This window comes from Pituophis catenifer, unplaced genomic scaffold (genome assembly GCF_029215685.1).
Source record: "Pituophis catenifer annectens isolate HBS135680 unplaced genomic scaffold, rPitCat1.0.hap2 SCAF_46, whole genome shotgun sequence".
Taxonomy (NCBI): Eukaryota; Metazoa; Chordata; class Lepidosauria; order Squamata; family Colubridae; genus Pituophis; species Pituophis catenifer.
This window is the reverse complement of record NW_027256926.1, coordinates 154,337-164,584: the sequence shown is the minus strand read 5'-3', so window position 1 is coordinate 164,584 and position 10,248 is coordinate 154,337.

The window sequence follows — 10,248 nt, the reverse complement described above, 5'->3', positions numbered from 1 at the left end:
TCCATCCATCCATCCATCCATCCATCCATCCATCCATCCATCCAGGTTTACTTCAACTTATTTCTTTTTTCCTTCCTTTTTATGTTCAACACTCAACAATTCCTTCTGCTAATTCAAAGCAGAGGCTTAAGTTATCAGGAACAATTAAATTATTTGGCTTAAATAAGTTACCTTAGTATTTGTTTAAAATTACTGTAGAATCAGGTTAACTATAGATCTAAAGACAGGTCTTGTTTATTAGCAAAAGGCCAAGCTGTGACAAAGCCATCTAATGGAAGATTCTTTGTCCCTTCTAACACGTGACATGACATTTCTTTACTGCAGAAAGTATTGCACCATGTGATGTTACTCTTTGGAAGAGAAGAAAACAGAACAAAATCTGGTCTCTGTACCTTGGAATAAAGTAAACACAAACATTCCCCTTGTCACATTGTTTTCTTGTGACTCATTTTCAACTTCTGTATGACCTCAATTCTGCTTGCTTTGTTACATTCAGAGAAAACTTCTGCAGTGCACCCTGATGGCTGCTTGAATTTCCACGGTACAAGAGGACTTCTTTTCCCTTAGAACGCTTCTCTAGCTTCCTGCCTTGTTTCACTTCTCCCTCCACAGACAGTCCTGGGGTTCCTGTCCCTTAATTTTTTTGTTTGCAAAGTCAAGAGTATAAGAGTTCTTTATAAGGATTCAGTACAACAGAAGAAGACTGAATGTGGGAATGAGTGCCCATTTGAATCTGCATGTTAAGTGAATTGACTTGCTGTTAACCATTCTTGCCAGGTAACAAATTCAGGATTAACTTGCTATCCTTTCTTGAAATGTGTAAGTTTGTATCTGTGATCTTGGGTGCACAATTTGGGTACTGTTCTGTTGAGTCGTTCTAGAATCTTTTTCCTAGTTCTTATATTTGCTCTGAACTACTGGCCTCTGCTATTCTTGTTTTAATATTTGCCTTGGGTGTTGTAGTTAAGAATTCATAGTTAGATGGAAAAGTGTTGTGTTCCTTTAAAGCAGTATAAAAGAAGAGTGGGAAGAAAGTCCAATGTCTTGTAACAACTAGAGAAAGACTGGAACTGCACAGTAAAAATCCCCACCATCTGGCCAGAAATACTAATCTAATGAACTGCTCACTAACCATGTTTTGTCTGCCTAACCAATTCCAGGAGGTGTTCATAAGAATTGAAGCTAAAGGGCATGTGTATCGCTGTTAACTCTATAAACTAGACAAAATGAAATTAATAAAAAGTGTAACTATAACTACTGCTGGCAAACCTCGTGGACTGCTACTAACTCACTCAGACGCTTATACTCATTATGCTTTCTGAAGAGTTAGATCTTCAAGAAGTAGAGAGAGCTATTCTTTGCGAAAAATAAATGCAGGTTGCTGTATTCATATGGTTTTGATGACATCACTAAAAAGCAAGATGACTGAGCTGATTTTTTGGGAGAGAAAAGAAACTTTACCAAGAGCATTCTCAACATGAATAATTTCAAAAGCAACTTCCAAAAATATATTGCCTAGATTTTATAGGTTTGGCAGAAATATATGTTGTGATGCTAAATATCTTCTGTTTCTGAAAATCAGTGTAATCTCTTTCTAAAATAATAGAGTTGGAAGGGGCTTTTTAAGCCACTGAATCCAACCCCTTATCAGTGTTGGAATCCAAACTGAAGTATTCCCCAAAGTCTGTCTAGCCTTTAGTTGAATTCCTACAGTAAAAACAAGGTACCTTGTTCTGCTATTGAATTATTATTAGGAAGCTTTTTTCTAACATTTTTCTGACATAAATCAAAATCTCTCGTTCTGTAACTGAAAGCACATTTTGCTTCTTAAGCTCTGGAACAACAGACAGTTGTTACTGACATTCCTGTCTCTTGTATTTAAAGTAGTGTTACCTATCATATTTACCCTCAGTTATATTTTCAAATGGATAAATATACCCAACTCCTTCAATCTTTATAGGGTTTAGTTTTTACCATATTTTTCAGAGTATAAGATGCACCCTTTTATCCTCCAAAAGGGGATGAAAATTTAGGTGCGTCTTATACACCGAATGTAGCCCTGCCCACCCACTGGCCCCCACCCTTTGTCCTGTGCCTTGCAGCAGTTACCTTCTTGCAAGGAAACAGCAAGAGAAAACAGACCTTTTCAGCTTCAGCATAGGTTAATTAGCACAAGTTGATTAGATCGGCCTCCTGACTCTCAGTTGATTTGCTCTCAGTTGTTTTGCGCAGGGTTCTGCTTGCTGCAGAAAGTGCTGGAGCAGATTTTTTCCCGCTAGCTATGCTGAAAAAATGAAACTGAAAGTAAAGCAGGCTCTTTGCTGCAATGTGACAAAATGAGGCAGAGAGAGATTTCTTTTTCTTTTTTCTCACCAAAAAAGGTAGGTGCAAACAATGGGAAATTTAGGGCAAAAGAGGAGCGTTCAAGATTTTAAAACACAAAAGAAAAAAAGCTCTATTTAACTAGAGAATTGTAATAATTGAGATACTATTAATTGTATATTGTGTTGAAATCAGAAATGGTTAAGTTGTGGTTTGGAGGAATATATGGGGGAAATTATTTGGTTTATTATTATTGGTAAATATAATTAATTGATTTGTAAGAAATTGGATTGCATGGAAATAATTGGAATATTCATGTTCATATTGATTAATATACAAAAAAACATAGTTATAACTAATTGATTTATATAAAAATGTTGAATTTGTATTAAACAATTGTAATATTAAATAATTAACCAATGTGAGGATGGATATAAAAATAGATGACAATGGAAGGGGTATAATATAGAATAGAAGGGAAAAATTGAATTTGATTAAGATAAAAGATGAGAATGAAGGGTAATATTGGTTTTTTTAAAAAATAGATGAGGAATAAATATGGCAAAAAGGAAATATAGAAATTGTAAATTTAATTGAAATGACTAAACAGTGTTTAAATTTGTGTACCAGCCAAACACTCTGTTCAAAGAAAATACATTGTATGTTTGTATGTGTGTTTGTCTAAAAAAAAACAAAACTTTTTTTTAAAAAAAACCAAAAATGGTAAGTGCGTCTGATACTCCAAAAAATACGGTAATTGTCTGATATTTCTAGTTACCTTTGTCTAAGCCTATTCCAGTCTTTCCAGCCAAATATTGTATGCTGTCACCACAGAATGAAATTAATTTTTTGCTCTCTGTAATTTGGAAGCTAAAACTCTGTTGATGCAACCTCCCCCCCCCCCCTTATTTTTGCAGCCATTAACACCACCAATTCACATTCAGTGTCTTATCAATGACTATTTCAAAAATGTTTCAGTAGTGGCTATTAAGTCATGGATCTTCATTGCACAGCTTTGTTTCTGCTCTCCCCAAGTTATTTTTAGCAACTTTGGTTTTTAACCCAATTACGTATTTACTTAATTGTCAGGCTGTCCATACCGAAATGGTTTGCTTCTCTGATGTCATGAGATAAATTATCAAATGCTTGGCTGGAATTATATCTACAGCAATTCTATAATCCACTATGGAAGGTACCTAATTAAGATACAAGTTAAGATTATTCTGGCTAGACATCTTTTGGATAAATCCACACTGACCTGGCAATTACTGCAATAGATCTGGCTCTGGAATTTGAAATTCATTCAAAACAAATAGGCATTCCTTGAACATGTTTCTGTCAGTCTCAAGTTTCAATGCTGCTTTTGCTTTTTGCAATTGCCTAGTGATGTACTCTGTCTTGGAGATGTCTGAGCCAAAATACGAGTCTAGTGTGGCTGCTATTGCTTTGTTACCCACTATTTTGCTATTCTGTGATTAATTAATTAATTTTCCCAAGGGTTGTGGAAGGCTGAACCAGCAGGACGAAAACATTACTATGAAGTGTGTAGGCACCCACACATATGAATAAATTGGGGGGGGGGAATAGCAGTTGCCTTCAAAATAAATGTAATAGAGTTGTATTGCATGCATGGCATACACTTATTTATATTTGATTTCTAATTTCCAGTTGACCTCACATGGGCCAGACAGGGACAGCCAAAGGGCTGGATGTGGCCTGGTGACTGTGAAATGCCCAGGTCTGATCTATGGTATCCCTGAGGTGTACTTTACCTTGATGACTTACACTTCTTTGTCATTCCATTATCTGTCCTTTTTTGTTTTCAGATCACCAGGCTTTTTTGGAAGCCATGTTGGCTATTTTTAGCTGATCTCAATTTTTGTGTCTGGAATGTTTGCAGTTGTGCTTTTACCGTTCCTTCTTTTAGGACCGTCACCAACTTAAGCGCCTTCTTCTAATAATTTGAGTATATTGAATCTGGTTTTTTTTTTTTTTTTTTGGATTGAAGGATGTGTCTGCTTTTGTCCACCCCTCCCCCAATCAAGAATTTCATTATTTCATGTTTGCTTTGTTCTGTTGCTGCTACGGTATTTCCAGATCTTCAGCTAAGTATTCCCTATTGACTACTATCAAATTAAGAATAGCTGACAAATGAGCAATTTGGTTAAAGGAACAGTCTTGACAAGAGCTTGTTTCTTAGCAGATGGTGGGAGAGTCAAAGTCCCCCATTACTTTTATTTCCCATGTACAAAGATCAGCCATTTGTTTTGGAAAGGATCACCAAGACATCATCATCTTGGTTGCATAGATAGCAATAAATAACTGCAACTGTGTTGCTTTTATTTATTCTTCCACTTTTTTAACCCAGATGTTCTCTGGAAGATTGTGAAGCTAATTCACTTGAAGTTCTGAGTAGTTATTGATGTTTTTAACATACAGGATGACTCCTTTGTGTTGCTTCTTTAAAAAAAAACCAGTAACAGTATGAGTAATACAACATCTAGAATTTCCAGCAGCATAGTCGTTTGGGAATTGCAGTTGAAAATGGCTTTACATCTTGGACTTGAGCTACCAAAGGGGGCAATTTCTTCCATTTGCATTTTTCACCTTTTTTTAATGAATAATATGGCTTGCTGTTTGAAAAATGTAGAGTACAACAGAAATACAATACCTGTCCTCAAAAAGATAAAGAACTGTCTCCTCTTCCAGGGTCTTGCAAGATACCTGTGATTATTGCTCCACTGTCTCTTTCAGTGCAGATTGTGGTCTGGTTGCTGCTGCTGCTTTTGGTTCATTGTCCATGAGTCAGTATCTCTGTGAATCTGTAAATCAGACATAAAAGCAGTCAGGATTGGTGGGCAAATAGAAAGGGCCAAGGAATAAGATTTGAAATGCTCAAGACTTAAGAGATATTTTTAAACTCTGTCAGATGTAGTCTGCACTGGAGAAAAAAGATTTATTTAGAATAATGGAGGTGACTAATAAGTGTAGGAAAGAGGTACAGGAAAACTCTTTCTTCCCTTTCACAGTCATTCATGTTTTCCGGTCCATATTTGGAGAGCCAGAAATTTCTGAGTAGAGTAAACCAATCAAAATCTGGAAATTTCTTTGTTGATGAGCTGCAATTTATATAGTTCAGTGGTTTAACACTTAAGAGACTTCTGAGGTAGAATCTTCTATTGCTGCAAGTATATTCAGTATAATCAGACCAATTGCTTAATAAACTTTTTTCAAGATTTATTATCATCCTGGCATATCCCTTAGTATTGTTGTTCTTAGTATCCATCCTGCAATTTCTAAATTAAGCATTGATGCACAAATTAACAGCAACAATGGGCACAACAAGATACCAACAAAGTGATGAAGCCAGGCAAAAAGGAGGAAAATATGCTCAGGGCCAAGTACTGGACTGGCCATCTACAGGAATGTGGGTACTGTAGCATGACACATGAGCCATTGTGGACCCCTGCAAGAATGGCCAGAGTTGGAGGCTTCTTCAGCTAGACTGGAGGAGCTATTGACACAACTGTCATGGCCAACTCAGACTCACTAGATCAGGGCTTCTCAACCTTAGCCACTTCCCAGAATTTCAGGGACAAAGAGGAATTACAGGAGGGTCATCAGCCGGAGGGGGATTCAGCTGGAAGAGTTACAAGCAGGGAAAGCTGCATTCCCTAGCAACCAGCAGAGGCAGTTATTATTAGTCTCAGAAGACAGATGGGTGAAGTTAATTCCCTCAGTGCAAGGGCCTGCCTTGAAGAGAGGAGGGCTAAAGAAAGGCACTTAGCAAAACTATTGGCCAGAAACAACCCTGTCCTGCTAAAGGAAAAAACGTGGGTCATGCCTCTCCTATATAAGGGGCCTCATAGGTCAGTTGTTGATGGCTCTCCACTGTGGTCCTCAACTCTTAGCCTGTCTGCTCAAGTAGTGACCCTTGACCCTTATACTACATTGGTTTGACCCAGTACCTCATTTAGGATTTGAACTCTCTCTTGCCTCTAATTTAACCTGGTTGCATTTGTGTGGACTGGTATTTTGGGCATGAGGGACTGTAATTGTTTATTCAAATGTTTTTGCCATTAGAATTCTGTTTAAAAACTCTTTTAGTAAAGATAAGAAAACTTACCTACTAAGTGTTATAAGGAAATTGAGCAAAGAGGTGGCTGAGGGAAAGTGGGAGATATCCCCTCTTCATGAGAGAAAGGCCCAGGAGGAGCAGTTAAAGACGACTGCTTGAGAAGCATTAAGGGATATTATAGTTAATGCTAAGGCCAATCTGCCCTTCTATTTATAAAAACTATTGTAAGGGATGAGTGGAGCGCATGGAGTAAGGGCAGCTGTCACGCTGACAACAATGTTTGGTTTTTGTAATGTATATCATTGTTTGTAAGAAAGTTAATGATAACTGCTTATAAATGGGAGCAGAAAGAAGGAAGGAAAGAAAGAAAAAGTAAGAAAGAGAAAGAAAGAAAGAAAGAAAGAAAGAAAGAAAGAAAGAAAGAAAGAAAGAAAGAGAAAGGCGAGATTAAAGAAAAATGAGAGATTTAAGAAAGTGTTCTAGGAGGGATTCAAAAGATGGTCTGGACAGGATGTGCGGAGGAGGCAAGAAGCAAGTTTATGCTTTACAATCATGGTCAGTGATAAGTAGGTTAAGAAATGTGATTCAGAGGGTTTAAAGTCAAATGTTACGTCTCAAAATCTGATTATCTATTGTACTTTGGTCTGGATTTGTCCTTAATAATGCATGTGAAGGCATTCTAGCCAAAAGAGTGAAAAATATGAACTTTGACATGTTTCTGCTTCATGAAATTTAAGATCTAATGAGGTATGTGCATTTGGAACTTCTTGTCACTGTATGAGTTGTTCGAAAATTGTGTCAAATATTTGTACTGAATTTCTTTTCCTTTCTCTTGGAGACAATAAAAGAAAAAGAAACTTTTTTTTTTTTTGTGGAGAGGTAGTTTGGTGTTGGGATTAAAGGCACCAGGCTAGAAACTGGAAAATTGTGAGTTCTAGTTCTGCAACCAATTGGGTGATTTTAGGTCAGTTCTTACCTCTCATTGTTAAGAAGAAGGCACTGGCAACCCACTTCTGAAAATGTTCCAAGAAAACTTCAGGGATTTATCCAATCAGTTGCTGGAGTCAGGTTTAACTCAAAATTTTTGCATAAGAAACATCAGGGGAGAAATCCCAGTCATAATGTTTTGTTTTCAGGAAAAAGTCTAATGAAAACTTCCCTATCCTTCTTATGGTTTGGGGACTTTTGCTCCTTGGAAACAAGAGCCCTGAAGCAATACTTTTTCCGATCTATTGAATTTGAAAGACAGGTTAAAGCTTGCTTCCCCTCAAAAAAGTGAATTTCGAATATTTTTCAAATTTCTTTTCCTATAGCTGCTTCTTAGGAAAAGGTGGTTGTTCCTCTTGAGGAGATCAAGGTAATAGCTGGAGAAGGAAGTGGGGACGCATGATTTTTGCTTTCCTGGCTCTACTCTGTTGTGCCCTATTGGTTATCTGCTGTGTGCTGCCCCCAAGAGTACTTGGCATTTCAGTTTTTATCAGCAATCTCACCCTCTGCTTTGCAAAATAATAATAATAATCCAGTACTGGCTCTAGGGGAGAAAAAAGGTGGTGGTATTTGCTCCATGCATTTTACCTTTTAAACTCTAAATAGGTTTTGAGGAGAAATTACAGCGTTCTTCAAACATTTTAAAGGTCTCTTAAATTGTGAATGGAATGGAGATTGTTGGATGAGGCAGTTTTTAAACTAAATCATGGGTTCCCCAGAGTCCTCACTCAGCCTATGCCAAGAACCAGAATCTCCCACCAGGAGGGCAGATTTGCATGTTCTGTGTATGAAAGCTAGAACCCAACATCTCCTTGTCTGTGGTAGCATCACGTAGCACTACGGGGCATCTTGAGGAACTAATATTCATTGAAGTGTCCCCTTACCTAGACTTGGAAAACTCAGTCCTGCATTTAAAAGTTGGGGGAGAAGTTTGTTCAGTTAACTCTCCATGAGTAGTAGAGACAGGCAGCCCTCTCCTCAGAGCAAGCAACAGAATAACTTGAGAAGTGTTAGGCCCTACAGAACAGAATATGACACGTCTTGGTGGAGAGAGAGCTCTCTATAATTCTGGCTGTTGATTGTCTTTTTATTAATAGCCTCTCCTGCTGGCACAAATGAAAATGTACCTGTACATACTTCCTGTTATTTATGCTTGCTGATATGGTGATTCACTGACCTTTTGACATCTAATGGAGTCAAGCAACAAGTTTACTGTGACTGCATACATGAACTCTATTTGAACATCGTTCTGTCATTTGGACAAAGCCTATTTGCATTTTAGGTTTTTTTAGTCTATATAAAACTGCACATCCACCTTGGGATCAGCAATTATTATGCTTATATGATAGAAAGCAATACCAATACCCCATCTGGCTCCTGTGTGCAAATCATGCAAAGGTGGTTTGTTTTTCAGTCAATCATCTACACAACAACGCACTGTAATACCTAGCAATGAGAACAGAATTATCTCTGCATAGTTTTGAGGATTTTGTTCAAAGGTGGGAAGGGATGTGTCTTACATGTGGCCTCTTATAACCAAGAAAGCTGCATTGGCATCCCCAACCAAATATCCTTATTAAATAAGGGTGTCTATACTCTAAGCAGACATTTGTTATCCACCATTTGGATGCCAGTTCCTTTATGCAACAGACACAAACTAGTTTAATGGACTAGATAGGAGAAAATGGAAAGATCAAGAATTTTCTATGAATTTACCATACCTGTGCTATAACCTGGGAGTTAACCTATATGAGAGAGAAAATAGAAATATTTTTGGAGGGAAATAATTATGATTTGATTTTGTTTGAATTCCATTCTTGCAGTACTTCTCAAAAGCAGAATTAATTGAATATGGTGTCCTTTACAAACAGTATTAAGATAATACTTTTCAAACTGACGCTGTTAAAAACGTGCTGCCAGATTGTGGGGCAGAACATTTGAACTCCCTAGACTTTGAACTCTGCTATAAGAGCAAACCTAAATTGTCAATTATTTACTAATCTAAAATGGGTGGGTTAGTTTTATTTCTATCCTGCCTTATTAACAGTTTTCAGTAACTGCTGTCTTATGAACACAGGCTATATGACTTTAGATATATAATTATAAATGTAACAGAATTTATTTTTTATAATAATGTTATTAAAATTACACTTAAAAAACAAAAAACTAATTCAAACTTAAAAAGAATAAAAAAGTGCCGAACAGAAAAAACAGAAAAGGGAAAAATATAATACAGTGAAGAAGAAGAAAAGAAATATATAAGAAGGTGACTTCCCCGTCTTTCTCACAAGTGTAAACAATATTAATAGCTAATCACCTCTTCTTAAAATACAACAAATGATGTCTTCTTCCCTTACCCATCTCTTATCTATAAACAAATCCTTAAAGCCTCGTTGTTCAGTCCTGATCAGTAAAAGTCCATTAAAGATGTTGAGAACCAGTTTGGTGTATTGATTGCTGGCCAAGAAACCAGGAGACTTTGTGAGTTCTAGTTTTGGCTTAGACATGGACCTCGTAGGACCTCACCTCGTAGGACTGAAGTTGGGGGGGAAATAAGTATTATATTATAACAACCACTTTGAGTTGTTTATCAAAAATAATAAATGCAGGTTAGAAAATTATTAGGAAAAGAAGTATGCCAATCCACTGTCCTTTTGAAGGCATCAGTCCAATTTTGAGCAAAAAGTTGGCTGTGCCATGTTCTCAACTTGCCAGAGTCCACTGTCTTGCAATTTCCTTACAAGAAGCGGCTATCTGGAGCACTTGTATGTGATTTCAAAATGAGATGGGCAGCAAATAAAATTAGTAAAAATAACAAATAATAATAATAATAATAATAATAATAATAATAATAATAATAA